Genomic DNA, 18,471 nt, shown 5'->3' on the forward strand with positions numbered 1-18,471 from the left:
AGGGGAACACTTTGCGTCCAGTAATCACAGTGCCATTGGTTTCAAAGTAAATATGCGAACAGATAGGTCTGGTCCATGGGTTGAGATTCTAAATTGGATAAAGGCCAGTTTTCATGGTATCAGAAAGGATCTGGCAAGTGTGGCTTGCGACACACTGTTTACTTGGTAAGCGGGAGGCCTTCAACAGTGAAATTTGGAGAGCACAAAGCTTGCATGTGCCTGTCAGAATAAAAGATAAAGATAACATGTGTGGGGAACCTTGGTTTTCAAGAGATATTGTGGCTCTGGTTAAGAAAAAAAAGAAGTGTGTTGCAGGTATAGGCAGGTAGGAACAAATGAAGTGCTTATGCAGTATAGGAAATGCAAGAGAACACTTAAGAACGAAATCAGGAGGGCTAAAAGAAGGCATGAGGTTCCTTCATCAGACAAGGTGAAGGAGAGTTCTAAAAGATTATACAGGTAGTTAGAGAAAAAAGGATTGCAAAGGACAAAATTGGTCCTCAGAATGGTAATCCATCCATGGAGCCAAAAGAGTTGGTGTGGGGGGGGGGGGAGATCTTAAATGAATTTTTTGCATCTGTATTTACTCATCGGATGGACACAGAGTCTACAGAAGTAAGGCAAAGCAGCACCGAGATCATGGACCCTATACACGTTATGGAGGAAGAGGTGTTTGCAGTCTTGAGACAAATTAGGATGGATAAATACCCAGGGCCTGACAAGGTGTTCACTAATGACCTCCAGGAGACAAGTGCAGAAATTGTCAGGGACCGAGCAGAGATATTTAAATAATCCTTAGTGACAGATGAGATACCAGAGGATTGAGGATAACCAATATTGTTCCATTGTTTAAGAAAGACTCTAAAAACAAACCAGGAAATTATAGGCTGGTGAACCTAAGGTTGTATGAGTATTTGGATAGGCAAGGATAGTCAGCATGGCTTTTTGTGTGCTAAGTCACGTCTAGCCAATCTTGTTGAGTTTTTCGAGAAATTTACCAGGAAAGTTGATGGATGCAAGGCAGTGGATATTAACTACATTGTCTTTAGCAAGGCATTTGACAAGGTCCCGCTTGGGAGGCTGATCAAGAAGGTTCAGTCACTCAGCATTGAAGATGAGGTAGTAAATTGGATTAGATGTTGACTTTGTTGAAAAAGCCAGAGGTAGTTGATGGCTGCCTCTCTAACTAGTTGAGTGCCAGAGGGATTGGTGCTGGGTCCGCTGTTGTTTGTCATCTATATCAACTATCTGGATGATAATGTGGTTAACTAGATCAGCAAGTTTTTGGATGACACCATGATTTAGGGTGTAGTAGACAGCAAGAAAGACAATCATGGCTTACAAAGGGATCTGGACCAGCTGGAAGTATGGGTTGAAAAATGGCAGGTGGAGTTTAATGCATACAAATGCGAGGTCTGGCACTACAGTGTAGGAAGTACGCAGTGAACAGAGCAGTGTGGTAGAACAAAGGGATCTGGGAATACAGGTCCATATTTCATTGTAAGTGGTGTCATAGGTAGATAGTGTAGGGTCATAAAGAAAGCTTTTGGCACATTGACCTTCATAAATCAAAGTACAGGAGATGTGATGCTATGCTGAAGTTGTGGTGTGGTCTAATTTAAAGTATTGAGTGCAGTTTTGGTTACTTACCTACAGGAAAGATGTAAATAAGTTTGAAAAGAGTACAAAGAAAATTTATAAGGATCTTGCTGACTCTGGAGGACTTAAATTATGAGGAAAGATTGCACAGGTTAGGACTTTATTCTTTGGAATATACAAGATTGAGAAGAGATTTGATAGAGGTGCAACTCTCAAGTTTGGATAGTGGCTTATTCTAGGGAACAACAGCCAAACATGAGAAATCTCATTTGTGTGGATGCTGCACGATGTGTTCCCATTACAAATCAGTGCCACGAAATAGCAAACAGTACACAACATGTGATTAAACGACTGAGCTTTATAACTCTTAATTTGACTATAGGGTTAGTAAAGAAAAAGGACCCATTCTCATGAAACAGTCTATTTTGCAACATTGGAGCTCATGGTTTTCCCGTCTGTTTATTATCCATCGATTTTCTCCCTGCGCGTTGACTCCCAACCTCAATCCAAGTCCACTTTGTCCTGCAGTCTACAACTTCCCTGTTCTAGCACCTTCTCTTTCCATCTTCCGCCAAACAAAAAGACCACAAATCCCTTATCTCAGCCCCACAAGAAAGAAACAACATGCCTCTCACTGGATGGCACACATTCCAAAGCCCCCTGTTACCTCTAGTCATAACCCAAACACTGGTGCTACAGAGAAACCATTACATTAGCAGTGAAACCTTACAGCACGTTACAGAGGTATACAAAATTATGACAGTATCGATAGGGAAAATGCAAGCAGTCTTTTTTCCACTGAGGTCGGGTGGGACTACAAGAGGTCATGGTAAAAAATTTAAGGGGAACATGAGGGGAAACTTTTTCACTCAAAGGCTTGTGAGAGTGAGGAATGAGCTGCCAGCGCAAGTGTTGCGTGCAAGCTCGATATCAACATGAAAGAGAAATTTGGATAGGTGCATGGATGGTATAGTTATGGAGGACTATAGTCCCAGTTCAGGTCAATGTGAATAGGCAGTTCAAATGGTTTGGCACAGGCTAAATTGGCCAAAAGGCCTGTTTCTGTGCTGTGCTTTTCTATGACTCTATGAAGGGCATAGGTTTAAGCTGAAGGGGAAAAAGTGTAAGGGAGATTTGTGAAGCAAGTTTTATACACAGAGTGGTAAATAGCTGGAACGTGCTGATGGGGAGATGGTGGAAGGAAACATAATAGCAATGTTTTTATGGTATTTAGACAGGCACACCAACGGACCGGATTGGAGAGATATAGACCATCTTCAGACAGGTGGAATTAATTTAAATTGTCATCGTGGTGGGACAAAGATTGTGGGCCTAAGAGCTTATGCTTGGGTTGCACTGTTCTATGTTCCCTGTTTTTGGCAAAGAATCACTCCTTTTTTAATACGTCTGCCTAGGATTTGTGCTCAAGTATCATGCAAACAATTCCTTCTTCTTCTTCTTAGCCTTTTGCTTGTCATCGAGGAATATTTGCTTCCATTCTGGTTTTGTGATGTTGATGTGGCTGATGAAGTGAACATAGAATGAACACACTCTCTCAAAGATGACCTGGAGAAAACCTTATGAATGAGCCTTCTGCTGCTTATTCTAAGCTTCTGTGAGCACAAAAAAGCATGAACTGGACCATACAAGCTTTGACAAGCCAAATTACCACAGAAGGCTATACCTTTGCCAGGACAATCCAAATCCAATTTCATAGAGGTTTGTTTTCTCTCTCTCTCTCTCTCCCTCTCATTGCGCAAAAGCTACTGATTCACACAATTATCCTTGCTGTTCCCAAATGAGTGATAGCGGCCCTATGATCTCTGTGTAACCATTAATTCCCTATTTTAGAAAGCTTTTCATTTCATTTGACAAACTTAAATTAATGACCTTAATTATTAACTCTTCCACCCTATCCAAGTGAAATTGTCTGATCCCCCTCCCCACGACGACAAAGTCCTTCATTATTAAATATAACCCTTTAAAACATTTCACTTTCTCCGGCAAGTCTAGGTATTTCCCCTTATGTCTAATAAATATAATTAATGTCCTTGAATGTATCATTATTCAGCAAAGGTATCACCCCGTGAATTTATCCTTTGGCTTTAAAATTATTTCTCTAATGAATGAAATTTCCTGTGGCTAGCTAAATTTTAATTTATAAATTAATGCAATCCTAAAATTGTTGCCAGCCTTGACCTTTAAAAGGTAACGTTTACTTTCAAAGTGATTTGATTAATTAGTGTGCATTTTAAAGTATTAGGGTTTCCTCTGGTTGCTCTGGTTTCTTCCCACATACCGAAGGTGAATGGGTTGGTAAGTTACCTAACCTCCATAAATTGAGTGACTGGTAGGTTCTGGGGGAGAGTAGTGGAGAGATTTTTTTTTAAATAGTTTAATGTACGACCAATGAAAATAGGTGGGTGATGGTTGGCATAAAGTTGATGGTTTGAGGAACTTGTTTCCGCGTTCCATCTCTCCATGACTTTATGACTCTATATTGTCAATAACAGGAAAATCTGGTCAACTGTGTCTGCTCTTGATAATTAATCTCCATTGCAAATAGCCTATAAAAGGAAACTGCCAATGCATGTTAATACAACTGCCCTTTGGTTAATGCAGAAGCTTGACCTTTGAGTTTACATGCAGACATCTCTGGTCTTCAAATACAACTTGCTATGGAAGCCATAATTGTAAGTATGGTGAATGGTGTGAGGACAGCGAAAGACATTAAATGATAAAATTCAAAAGGGAAAAGGAAAGGATCCCTGAGAAGATTCTGCAGAATAGGATGTACTTACGTCTAAAAAGACTAGGACTGGTTGAGGTTGTCAGCATGGTTTGTGTATGGCAGATCATGTCTTATAAAGTTGACTGAGAGTTTTGATGATGCAACCAAGAAAGTTGATGAGAGCAGGACGTATATGCTGTTTATATGGACTTCAGTAAGACCTTTGATAATGCCCCACATGGCAAGCTGCTCTAGAAGGTAAGATTGTCAAGGATCCAGGGGGAGTAGGCAGACTGGATACACAACTAGCTTGATGATAGAAATTATCGGAAAATGGTGAAAAGTTGCTCCTCAAACTGTTTTGTTCTACTGTGAATTGTCTGCAGGAAAGTGAATCGCAAAGTAGAATATAGTGACATACCTTGATAATAGCTCTACTTTGAACGTTAGAGGTCCGTGACTAGTGCAGTGCCTCAAGGATCGATGCTAAATCTATTGTTACTTGTCACTTAAATTAACAATTTGGTTAAGAATGCTCAATACGTGGTTAGTAAGTTTGCCAATGGCACTCAAATAGGTGTTATGGTGGACAATGAAGAAGGTTAGCAATAATTACAGGGGGATCAGTTGAGTAAGTGAGCTGAGATAAATGGGGTTTAATTCAGTTAAGTACAAGATATTGCATCTTGGAAAGTCAAATCCACGTAGGATTTACACTATGAATGGCAGGGCCCTGAGTTATAGGGAGAGGTTAGACAAGCTATGACTTGGACTATAGGAAGCTGAGAGATGATCTTATCGAGATGTATTAGATCATGAGGGGCACAGATAGAGTGAATACACTCGGTCTTTTTCCAGCATTGCAGAGTCAACAATTAGAAGACATAGTTTTCAGATGAGAGAGGAAATATTTAATATGAACCTGAAGGGCAACTTTTTACACAAATTGTTGTATCAATGTGGAATGAGCTGCCAGACTAAATAGCTGAGGCAGGTACAATAGCAGTTGTTAAAATACAGGTACGTGGATAGAAAATGGTTTGGAAAATTACGGGCAAAACCCTAGTAAATAGGACTAGCAGGGATTGGGCATCTTCAGCAGGCATAGGCAGAAGGTCCTATGTCTGTACTATCTCAATCTATAACTCCAATATTGTAGGAAATGATTGAGGCATAACTCATTAGGTATTGTCAAAGTTGGCAGTTCAAATAGGGAAGTGCAGAAAATTCCATATATAATCTTCATTAAGTTTGTACTGGGCTGCATTTGATAGATTTATTTTGGCCCCACATTATGTTCAATATAAGGTTGCTGGGTTGAGCCCTTACAAGAACTAAAATGTATTTGGAAATGCCGAGACTTCCATAAGTTGAATAGTTAACTATAAAGACGGTTTCAAAGAATCATGACAAAATATAGAATTATTTCCAGTGGTAAAGTAATTATAAGAATAATTAATAGGCCTTTCAAGCACAGCTAAGACTATGAGGAGGAAGAAAAATGTTTCCTGTCAGAAGACTGTAAATCTTTGGCGTTCTCTACCATCGTGGAATCTAGAGGAATCAGCATGTTCAGGTTCAGAAGAATGGATATTTGGACACAAACGTAATCAAAGGTAAGTGGAGTAAATGTAGGATTAGTATAAATGGGTGTTCCGTAGTTGCAGTTGACTTAGTGAGCCTGTGAGTCATACTGTGAGTAGAACTATCTCTCTGTAACTCTATGACTCAATAATCAAATGGATATCAGGTAAGGCAATTGGCTTAAGGTGACTTTTATACAGGTAGTGTTCATGAGTTCAATATCCATTCAGAAATCAGATGGCAGAGGGGAAGAGTCTGTTCCTGAATCACCAACTATCAGCCTTCGGGCTTCTTTACCTCCTTTCTGATGGTAATGATGAGAGGAGGGCACATCTTAGGTGGTGGAGGTCCTCAATGATTGATCCTGGATTTTTGAGGCATTGCTCATGAGGGGCATACGTAGGGTGAGTGATCTTATTCTGGGGTTGGGGGAATTGGAAGCTAGAGGGCACAGCTTTAAGGTTAGAGGGAAGAAGTTTAATAAGTTCCTCAAGGGGTAACTTTTTTATGTGTAGATAGTCTATAGAACCGGCTGCCAGAAAAAGTGGTTGAAGAAGGTACATTGGATATATTTAAATATACAGACATCTAGATGGATGACAAGGGTTTAGAGGGATGAGGGCCATGTGTTGGGAAATGGGATCAGCTTGAATATTTACCTTGGTTGGTATTGACAAGTATGGGCCAAAGGGCCTTTTCTCTGTGCTGTACAACTCTTTAGCTCTATGATTCTAGCTGACACCAGTTCATAGTCAGTTGTATACCTGTCTAGGTGCGTGTGTGTTGCTGAAAAAACTGCCTAATTATCTAATGATTCAAATTTGTGTCGATACTTATTTGTATTCATCCGTTTGAATTGGGAAAGAGATACCTTTACATTTTTAACCTCTCCCTGCTTCAGGCTACAGTATTGCTTTAAGAAAACCACCATCATCCCGGTAGATAACAGCAAGGTAATGGGCTGCCCAGTGGCTGTGACAGCTACCTCCATGAAGTTTTGCAAGAGGTTAGCCATGGCATGTATCATCTCCAGCTGGCCAGAGAGTCTCAAACTTTGTGGTGTCAGAAAATAAGTTAATTGCCACAGGATACCCAGTTTCTGATTTACTCTCCACATTTGGTTCCATCTTCCCATCATCTCCTCAACAGCTGGTTCCACCCATCACCAGGCAGCCACATGTCCCACATACTGGCAATCTTTCCTCCTCTCAGTCCTGAGGCAGGGATTTGACTTGAAATATTGACTCATACCTCTTGCCTCCGCTGTTGCTATCTGGCTCGCTGCGGTCTTCCACCATTCTGATTTTTGCTCCAGAATCTAGCATCTGACATTTCAAAGGTCTGATCTATCCCTGTTGCTCAGTCATTTTGTGGCTGTCCTGTTGAATTGGATCAAATAGGATATTGATGATGGAAGTCACATTTGTGACATGAGCATTAATTTCATCACTTATCAGCCAAGGGCAATGACAGGAGTAGTTTGGAAGACACAGGTAAGAGGGGTCAGGATTGTGGAAAAGGGAGTTTCATAAAGTATTGGAAAGGAGACTTGGGTATGTGGATGTGGGATGATCAGGGAACTTAGGCAGGAAGATATAGGAGATGAGATCCAAGGCCTGGATAATGGGAAATATGAGGCATGGTGCCAGGGGCATGGGATAGAGGTTTAACATCCTGACATCATTCTGACATCTCTCACCCAACAGGGGAGGTACAATTTCCAGACAAAAATCTTGAAACACTTAACTGTTTTCTGAAAAGCTTAAAACATTTGAAAACATGAAGCAGGATTTTAGAACAAGTACTCACAGGACTGGAATTTAGGGTGTAGATGGTATGGTTATTATTAATGAATTTTGATGTATCTATGGATTATCATAGCATAATAGGTCATATATCATCTGCAAGATGAACTTCATTGAATAGTTTTAACTTCTAATACACTTGAAATGATTTTAATCCCATTTTCTTCCTTAACATCTGAAACTATTTGTTGACGATAGCTCTGTCTTCAATACTATAATTCCAAATAGGCTCATTTCCAAACTCCCAGATCTCCAACTCAACAACTGGATCCTTGACTTTCTAACGTGGCGCAATGAGCATAAACAGGCAGCCACACATCTGCCACAATTACCCTCAACACTGATGCCCCACAAGGCTGCATCCTCAGCCCCCTACTGACTCCTAAGGGCTCTGGCTGTTTGGAGAGACAGTGATGGTAGTCGCCAGATCCAAGATGTCCTTTTCAGGAACCCAGCTCCCTAACTCAGGTCCAAATCCTTCCCAATCTATCAGAAACTGCTAAATATCCAGAATAATTCATGAATCCAAAATTATTCGTACAGTGAAGACCTGGGTGGCAGCAGGTCTGATGGTGGTGAGGTTAATGGGCAGGAGTTAACAGGTTTTAATTTGGAGATGTGGAAAGTGGGATTGATCTTGAGGGTCTTGGGAAGCTGCAAGGTGTAACCCACCAGGTTTACTTTCCTGAGAATCCTGAAGAGTCCAATTTATAAGACTCCACCTAGAGAGGCAAATCCTGAGTAGACACCTAGCCCTGTTTCCCAGGCTGCATGGTGTGTCTCTGTCCTCTCCTTCGGTTAGCCTTGATTTTGGCCTTCTGGGTAGAGGCCAACAAAATCACCCTTGAACTCGTACATTTCTCCTTGCATCATTGGACAAGATCTTTGGCTGCATGAATCCCAACCTTGGCCTCCTGCTCAGGGAAGAATGGCGGAGATACCCAAATTGGCATTTCAACATGGAGAGTCATCCCATGCACTGAATGCTGTAAAGTGTTTCAAATATTGGTCTGGTCGGTGGACTGCGGGTGAAACCCAAAGGAAAGACTCACAGTTGCTTACAATCAGCAATCTGACACAAGGTCCACCAAAAATCCATGGGTCCCGAAGACATGGTGCAGGACAATTTTGGCTGTCCGAGGCAACGACCTCCATGATGAAGGGAAGGTCAGGGGCAGGTGAAACCAAAATGGGAGCTGACGTGAGCCGTTGTTTGAGCTCTGTAAAAGCGGCCTCTGCTTCAGTAGTCCTAACAAAAAGGGCCCGTGGATTTCTTAGTTCAAGCCGCCACTGAGTTGAAGTTGGAAAATCCCAAGAAGCTGGACTTTTTGCACATTGGATGGTGGTGACCAATCTCTGACTGCCTGGGTCTTGGTGGGGTCCATCTTGAGATTGTCATTGGAGATGATAAATCCCAAAAAATGAAATGGTGGCCATGTGATATTTGGACTTCTCAAGCTTGACATAAAGTCCAGGATCTTTAAAATGTCCCTGACATGAGCGACATGCTCCTCCATGGACGGAAAAGATTAGAATATCATCCAGGTATACAAAGGTGCCTTTATGGAGAGCATCCCAAAGCACTATGTTTATAAAGGCCCGGAAAACTGCTGGAGCAGTCGCGAGGCCAAAGGGCATGACTCATAGTGCCCTGTTGATGTGTTGAGTGAAGTTTTCCACTCATCACCCTCTTTTATGCAGACCAGGTTGTATGCAATCCGCAAGTCTAGCTGTGAATGTTCTTGACCCTTGGAGAATCTCAAGGACAGTATTCATTAGTGGAAAGGGGGGGGGTAACAATTTTTGGGCATTATGCAGTTCAGCCGTCTATAATCAATGCATGGCCGCAACCTCCAAACCTTTATCTATACAAAGAAAAAGCTTGCACCAGCTGGTGAGCTGGAGGGCTGAATGAAATTCGTGGCAAGAGCTTCCTTTATATAGCCCTCCATTGCACTTCTCTCTGGACCAGGCAGCACATACAATCAACCCCACAGAGGACAAGTACCAGGCAGTAGATCTATTGCACAGTTGTAAGGTCAGTGCAGAGGAAGAGTTGAGGCCTTTCCTTTGCTGGATGCCTCCTCCAAATCCTTGCAGATGGAAATGATTTTGACCAGTTTGGGTGTTGCAATTACCTCCGAACCCTCCTCGAGGGATGACTCCAGAGGCTCCTTAGGTAGCAGGTGAGATTCAACAGAGCTCAGAAATTCCTCGATTGTTTCACTAGACTGTTGCATGGAAACAGTGGCCAAATCAGAGACCAAATCATCATCTGTATCCCCAGCCGATGGCAACGAAGAACCACAAATGCTCCTGCGACTAGGCTCCAAGAGTCCAAGACTCTTCAGCTTAGCTGTTAGAGCTCCAGACTGCTTGGGCACCTCCTCGGGTTGCTCCTGAACTAGAGATCCCTTCCCTCTAGTTCCAGCATGCCACCAACTAAACAGGGTTGGGTTGGGACCCACACAATCCTGTTGGCCGCAGCTAGCTTGTCTGGCCTTGAGGGCAGAACTGGAGAAGGGTCCAGGTTGCTCTGAACCAAAGTCTGCCCCTTGTCAGTCATTGGACTTGGGTCAGAGCACCAAGCTGAAAACGTACCCTCTTGTAATGACTGGACCAAGCAGTGATCCCAGTTCACAGCAGGGTTATGCTGGGACAGCCAAGGGTGCCCTAGGATGAGAGGCAAATAGGTGATAAAGAAGTTAAAGGCCTCCACGTGGTGCTCAATTCTCAGGACAGTTGCGGGCATGGGCTGATTCCATTTCTGCAAAAGGCAGTCCCCAAGTCCAGGAAATGATCAGCAACCCCAGAGTCCATAAAGACATTCATCTCTTGCTGTTTTTTCTCCCCCGGAGATCTCTGCATTCAATATAATGCCAGAATCCGTAGGGTTAGAAACATAGAAACATAGAAAATAGGCGCACGAATAGGCCATTTGGCCCTTCGAGCCTGCACCGCCATTCAGTATGATCATGGCTGATCATCCAACTCAGAACCCTGTACCTGCTTTCTCTCCATACCCCCTGATCCCTTTAGCCGCAAGGGCCATATCTAACTTCCTCTTAAATATAGCCAAGGAATTGGCCTCAACTGAATCCTGTGGCAGAGAATTCCACAGATTCACCACTCTCTGTGTGAAGAAGTTTTTCCTCATCTCAGTCCTAAAAGGCTTCCCCTTTATCCTTAAACTGTGACCCCTCGTTCTCGACTTCCCCAACATTGGAAACAATCTTCCTACATCCAGCCTGTCCAATCCCTTTAGAATTTTATACGTTTCAATAAGATCCCCCCTCAATCTTCTAAATTCCAGTGAGTATAAGCCTAGTTGATCCAGTCTTTCTTCATATGAAAGTCCTGCCATCCCAGGAATCAATCTGGTGAACCTTCTCTGTACTCCCTCTATGGCAAGAATGTCTTTCCTCAGATTAGGGGACCAAAACTGCACACAATACTCTAGGTGCGGTCTCACCAAGGCCTTGTACAACTGCAGTAGAACCTCCCTGCTCCTGTACTCAAATCCTTTTGCTATGAATGCCAACATACCATTTGCCTTTTTCACCGCCTGCTGTACCTGCATGCCCACTTTCAATGACTGGTGTACAACGACACCCAGGTCTCGTTGCATCTCCCCTTTTCCTAATCAGCCACCGTTCAGATAATAATGTTTTCCTGTTCTTGCAACCAAAGTGGATAACCTCACATTTATCCACATTAAATTGCATCTGCCATGAACTTGCCCACTCACCTAACGTATCCAAGCCACCCTGCATCCTTTTAGCATCCTCCTCACAGTTAACACCACCGCCCAGCTTCGTGTCATCTGCAAACTTGGAGATGCCGCAGTTAATTCCCTCGTCTAAATCATTAATATATACTGTAAACAACTGGGGTCCCAGCACTGAGCCTTGCGGTACCCCACTAGTCACTGCCTGCCAATCTGAAAAGGTCCCATTTACTCCCACTCTTTGCTTCCTGTCTGCCAACCAATTCTCTATCCACATCAATACCATACCCCCAATACCATGTGCTTTAAGTTTGCACACTAATCTCCTGTGTGGGATCTTGTCAAAAGCCTTTTCAAAATCTAAATATACCACATCCACTGGCTTTCCCCTATCCACTCTACTAGTTACATCTTCAAAAAATTCTATAAGATTCGTCAGACATGATTTTCCTTTCACAAATCCATGCTGACTTTGTCCGATGATTTCACCTCTTTCCAAATGTGCTGTTATCACATCTTTGATAACCGACTCTAGCATTTTCCCCACCACCAATGTCAGACTCACTGGTCTATAATTCCCCGGTTTTTCTCTCCCTCCTTTTTTAAAAAGTAGTGTTACATTAGCCACCCTCCAATCCTCAGGAACTAATCCAGAATCTAAGGAGTTTTGAAAAATTATCACTAATGCATCCACTATTTCTTAGGCTACTTCCTTAAGCACTCTGGGATGCAGACCATCTGGACCTGGGGATTTATCTGCCTTTAATCCCTTCAATTTACCTAACACCACTTCCCTACTAACATGTATTTCCCTCAGTTCCTCCATCTCACTATTGGGAGTGGTGGCTGCTGGGAGTGGCTGGTGGTTGGGAGTGGTGACTGCTGGGAGTGGCTGGTGGTTGGGAGTGGTGGCTGCTGCCAGCACAGTTCCCCCAACACTGGACAGTCTTAGCAGTTTCCCTGACAGTTGCGGCCTTGGATGTTCAGCCTTCAAGTGACTTGCCTCCCCACAGTAATAGCAGCGACCTCTACTCCGACACTGCGACCTCTCATCGGCGAGGAGTCTTGTGTAACCGATCTGCTTGGGCTCTATAAAGACAAGCTGATCATTGTCCGAGATTGGCTAGTGGAACTGCGATGTATTAAGGCCTGGCTCAGGCTAACTCTCTTCCATCACTTGAAATAACCTACTTACGCTCCACCAAATGATTATCAAGGTGGAGGGGCTGGTCGATCAGAACCTCTAGTCCTCTGCTGACTCTCCCAAGGTGAGGCCATACTTCAGTTTGTCACGGAAGTCCGTGGCGGTATAAAATGGCCATGGCCTCCCCATTCCAACCACTCTCTCAGGGCAAAGCCTGAAACTCAGTAGCGTAATTGAGCGCTTCCCGTCTGCCCTGACTCAGCTTCATTAGATGGTCCGAGGCTCAGCTTGCTCTGGCAGGGTGAAGGAACTCCTTCCTTATGGCAGCCATGAATTCCTCTGAATCCAAGCAAATCTCCAACCTTTGTTCCCAATGCGCAGTGGCCCAGGCCAGTACTCTACCAGTCAGGGGAGAAATAATGACGGCTGCCTTTCCACGCTCCAAAAGGAACCAGGATAGCTGGAGTCAGTCACCAATGAGCACTGAGTGGGAAGCCAGGGTCAGAGGCCTGGTCACCGTCGAATCCCTCCTGGGTCGGAAGGCGTGCTGGCTTCACAGAACAACCGACAGCCTCACCTGAGCGACTCTTGCTTCCTCCTTACGAGAGCTGACACACGGCCACCTGCAGGTTGTGCATCTGTCTAGAAATCCTGCTGCTGTGGCTGGCTTCTGCAGATGAGTGACACTGATACCCTGCGAAGTCCATGTTGGCTCGATCGTACAGTAAAGGGAGGCCTAGGCGAGGATGGTTGGACCCAATTGCTGGAGTACCCGAGACTGGAATCGAGGCATGAAGCAAGACTAAAGCGAGAACAAAGGGCTAAACTAGACGCAAAATGATAATCCAAGTAAAGCTGATGATTGATCACTGAACCTCTGTTCAAGATGGATAAAGGAGAATCAGTGGGTGTTGTTTACTTGAATTTTCTGAAAGCCTTTGACAAGGTGCCGCACATGAGGCTGCTTAACAAGATAATACCCCAAGGAAAGACACTAGCATGGGTAGAAAATTGGGTGACTGGTAGGAGGTAAAAGAGTTGGAATAAAGGGTGCCTTTTCTGGTTGGCTGCCAGTGAGTAGTGATGTTCCATGGGGACACTTACTGGGATCCCTTTTTTTTCATGTTATGTGTCAACAATTTGGATGACAGAATTAATGGCTTTCTGGCCAGATTTGTTGATGATGCAAAGATAGATGGAGGGGGAGATGATGCTGAGGAAACAGTGAGTCTGCAGATTGGGAGGATGGGCAGAGAATTGGCAGATGGAATATAGTGTCGGGAAGTGTATGGTTTTGTACTTTAATATAGGAACAAATTCAGAAATCAGAGGTAGAGACGGACTAGAGAGTCCTTGTGCAGGATTCCCTAAGCATTAACTTGCAGGTTAAGGCTAATCCATCCGTATCAAGAGGACTGGAATATAAAGGCAAGGATATGATGCTGAGGATTTATAAGGCATTGATCAGACCACGCTTGCAGTCTTGTGAGCAGTTTTGGGCTCCTTATCTTAGAAAAGATGTGCTGGCATTAGAGAGGGTACAAAGGAGGTTTGCACGAATTATTCTTGGAATAAAAGGGTTAATGTATGAGGAACATTTGAAGCCTCTGGGCATTTACTTGCTAGAATTTAGTAAAATGAAGGAAGGATATCATAGAACTTATTGAATAGTGAAAGGCCTAGACAGAGTGGATTTGGAGAGGATGTTTCCTATAGTAGGTGAATCCAGGACCAAAGGGCATAGCTTCAGAATAGAAGGAGGGCTTTTAGAACAAAGATAAAAATGAAATTCTTTAGACAAGAGGGTGGTGAATCTGTGGAATTCATTGCCACAGACAGCTGTGGAGGCCAAGTCATTGAATATATTTAAAGTGAAGGTTGGTAAGTTCTCCATTAGTCAGAGCATCAAATGTTATGGGGAGGACTAGTTCTGCTCAAAGGTTACAGGAAGAAGGCAAGTGAATGGGGTTGAGAGAGATAATAAATCAGCCATGATGGAATGATGGAGCAAACTGGATGGGCCAAATGGTCTTCTTCTGCTCCAATGTCTTATTTCTTTATGTACTCAGATCTTCCACATTCATGTGCAAACCATTTATTTGTTTATAGATACAACTTGGAGAGGCCCTTCAGCCCAAGGAGCCACGCCCATCAGCAACCCACCTATCTAACACTAGTCTAAACACAGAGCAACCAACCTACTAACTGGTGTATCTCTGGACTGTGGGAGGAAACCAGAGCACCCAGTGACAGGGAGGGTCCCAGATGGAATAGTATTGTGCTACCACTAATGTCTATAAAACAGTATAAGCTCAGACCGCTTTAACTGGACTGAAGGAGACCGAACGCCGACCTTTTCATTGTTTATAAAATCAAGGTGGATTATCACATCTTTCACACTGCAGCAATCCCAGTGAATGTTGGGGAAGTTGAACTGCTCTACTACTAAACCCCAGTTGAAGTTTATATATTTATTAAATGTTCTGAGAGAACCTGCCTCCACTAGCCATCGAATAATGAATGGTAATGTTTCAAGTTGAAAGATTCAAATTTGCTCCATGAGCCCACATTGGATTTAGTTAATCACAGCTCAGTCCATCAGACGAACTATCCTTCTCTCCCTTGAATCTGGCATCCTGTCGCACTCACCTCAATCATAAGCAAATGCTTGAGAGGCTGGTCAAGGACCACATCGGCAGCTTGCTACCACCCAAACTGGACCCCCCACAATTCGCCCAGTGACCCAACCAATGGACAGATGAAGCAATAGCCACAGCTCCACATACCATCATTACACATCTGGAGAAGAAGGATGCTTATGTAAGAATGCTGTTCTTGGACTACAGTTCAGCATTCAACACCATAATTCCATCCAGGCTCAACAAGAAGCTCAGAGACCTCGGCCTTGACCCTGCCTTGTGCAGCTGGATCCTGGACTTCCTGTCAGATCACCAGCAGGTTGTAAGAGTGAGCTCCCTCACCTCCAACCCTCTGATTTTCAATACAGGAGTCCGTCAGGCCTACATACTATATACCCATGACTGTATCGCCACCCACAGCTCCAATTTGCTAATTAAATTTGCCAACGACACTTCATTGATTGGCCTTATCTCAAATAATAATGAGGTGGCCTACAGGGAAGAAGTCATCTCTCTGACACGGTTGTGTCAAAAAACAACCTCTCCCTCAATGTTGCAAAAACAAAGGAGCTGGTTGTGGATTACAGGAGGAATGGAGACAGGCTAGCCCTGATTGACATCAATAGATCTGGGGTTGAGAGGGTAAACGGCTTCAAGTTCCTCGGCATCCACATCACCGAGGACCTCACGTGGTCTGTACACACAAGGTGTGTGGTGAAAAGGCACAACAGCGCCTCTTTCACCTCAGATGGTTGAGGAAATTTGGTATGGGCCCCCCCAATTCTACAGGGGCACAACTGAGAGCATCCTGACTGGCTGCATCACTGCCTGGTATAGGAACTGTACCTCCCTTAATCGCAGGGCTCTGCAGAGAGTGGTGCGGACAGCCCAGCACATCTGTAGTTGTGAACTTCCAATGATTCAGAACATTTACAAAGACAGGTGTGTTAAAAAGGGCCCGTGGGATCATTGGGGACCCAAGTCATCCCAACCACAGTCTATTCCAGCTGCTACCATCTGGGAAGTGGTTTCACAGCATAAAAGCCAGAACCAACAGGCTCCGGGACAGCTTCTTCCACCAGGCCATCAGACCGATGAACTCCGGCTGACTTGACTGTACTCTACGATACATTGACTGTTCTATTTATTATAAATTACTATGATTGCACATTGCACATTTAGATGGAGACGTACATGAAGGATGTAAGAAATAAAGCTAATTCAATTCAATTCATGTTGCCTTAGGGAAGCAGCCAACATAATCAAGAACTCTTCCTTCCTCTGTCATTCTCTCTTTGCCCTTCTCCTAGAAAGATAAATTCATGTATGGGAGGGGTATAGAGGACTATATTCCAGATGCATGTCAACAGGACTAGGCAGAATAATAGTCCGGAATGAACTAAATGGGCTGAAGGGTTTGTTTCTTTGCTGTAATGCTCTATGACTTTATCACTCTATCCAGAACATGTACCGCCAGACTCAAGGACTCCTTCTGTCCCACTACTATCAGAGTCTTTGAAGGACCTCTCACATACGAAAAAATATCTCAATCTACCTTGTTATGACCTTGCATCTTGTCTGCATGCACTACGCTTTCCCTGTAACCATTACACAATCTTCTCCACTTTATTCTCCTTTACTCTACCTCAATATACAGAAGTATACAAGAAAACTAAAACTTTTTGCTGTATCTTAGTATATGTGGTCATAATAAACCGAGACCAATACCAATACAGTTTGAGAAAGCAGAGGGATCAGACTGGGGGAGTGAGGTGGAGTGCTAATGTAACTGGAGACACAAGGTCATGACTGAATAGTTTGGTTTTCCTCACTAGTTTTGTGACAATCTCTTCCATTTAATCGAAACTTTGCTCTAATCTCCTCTTGGACCTAGGATGCGCCGATCTCAGTCATGCGCAGATGACAAAGCACAGCAAGATACGCAAAAGCAAGAGTAGGGTGTGAGTCATTAAAGCAGTGAGCCTGCCAGTGAGTTCTCACAAAACTAGAGTAACTTCAGGACATCCCCTTCTTTAGGATTTCTTTAACACATACCCAAGTCTCTCTATTGTCTCATTGGAAGTGATGAGACAAAGGAACAAATAAATATTTGATGACTTTTCACTGAATCGTGCTCAAATAAATGGAAAATAAACCATGACCGTTATTTCAGTCAATCTTCCGTAAGCACAAGATCCAGCTTAAACCTTCAACAGTTCATTCAGCTGTCAGACAAGTACCTATACAGCTGGTTTCAATCCATTTTGAGTGCATGCCAAGAAGAACAAGAAAATTGTCATTCTCCTTTTAACAGAATGAACTCGCTGGAATGGTTAAGTTGGCCATTTCCACAGAAGTAGTGGTATCTGAGAAGGAATTGCTCTGTTTTGCTGGCAAGATGTGCACACTCATATGACTTCTAAAACTTTATCAGTATTCAGCCAATACACAGATTGCTGGCAAAAACTTTTACGTTAATTGTGGCAGTGTGTTCCAAATGTAGCTTGGCTAGAAGAACTTTCTGAAAACATTCAGGATAACTACTCAGTGTTCCTATTTTGAAAAACCTTGGTTTGTCGCCAGTTCAAACCTGCTATAAATCTTCACTTGAACATCTTTGCAGGCCAATTGAAATGTGTTCATAGACTTGCTTTACGAAAGTATCCAGCTGAGCTGTCAGATCATTCTCATTGGCTGTTACCAGCAAATGTTACATGTTCCAATATGACAATTAGACTTTCACTACCAGTGTCAGATGATCCGTACAGAAAACTACACAGAATCCCATCAAATATATATTTTTTTCCTTTCACGTGCAATGCTCAATCATACAAAAATACTACAACTGCAAAACCACACACTTCTGCATCCTTGGACTTGCTGAAGTTACTGTTTCAGGGAATAGAATTTCCAATAACAATTTGTGATCTATAACAAGGCATGGGGTCATCCTGGCAAAAGCTGAAGCAATTTCATCATGCTGAAAATAAATGCTAAGATTCACTTCCCAAGATGCAAATCTAGAGTACCCCACATTATGGTAGTTTAGGTAATGGAAGTTCATACATCACTACAAAAACTCTAAAGTTTAGAAGAAAAGTGCATTTTTATGGATGGTGGCATGGTAGCTTAGTGGCTAGCGCGACATTTTACAGTACTGGTGATCAATTCTTGCCGCTGCCTGTAAAGAACTCGTACATTCTCCCGAAGATCTCGTGGGTTCCCTTTGGGTATTCCTGTTT

The sequence above is a fragment of the Hypanus sabinus genome, chromosome 6, assembly GCF_030144855.1.
Source record: "Hypanus sabinus isolate sHypSab1 chromosome 6, sHypSab1.hap1, whole genome shotgun sequence".
In the NCBI taxonomy this organism is placed as follows: domain Eukaryota; kingdom Metazoa; phylum Chordata; class Chondrichthyes; order Myliobatiformes; family Dasyatidae; genus Hypanus; species Hypanus sabinus.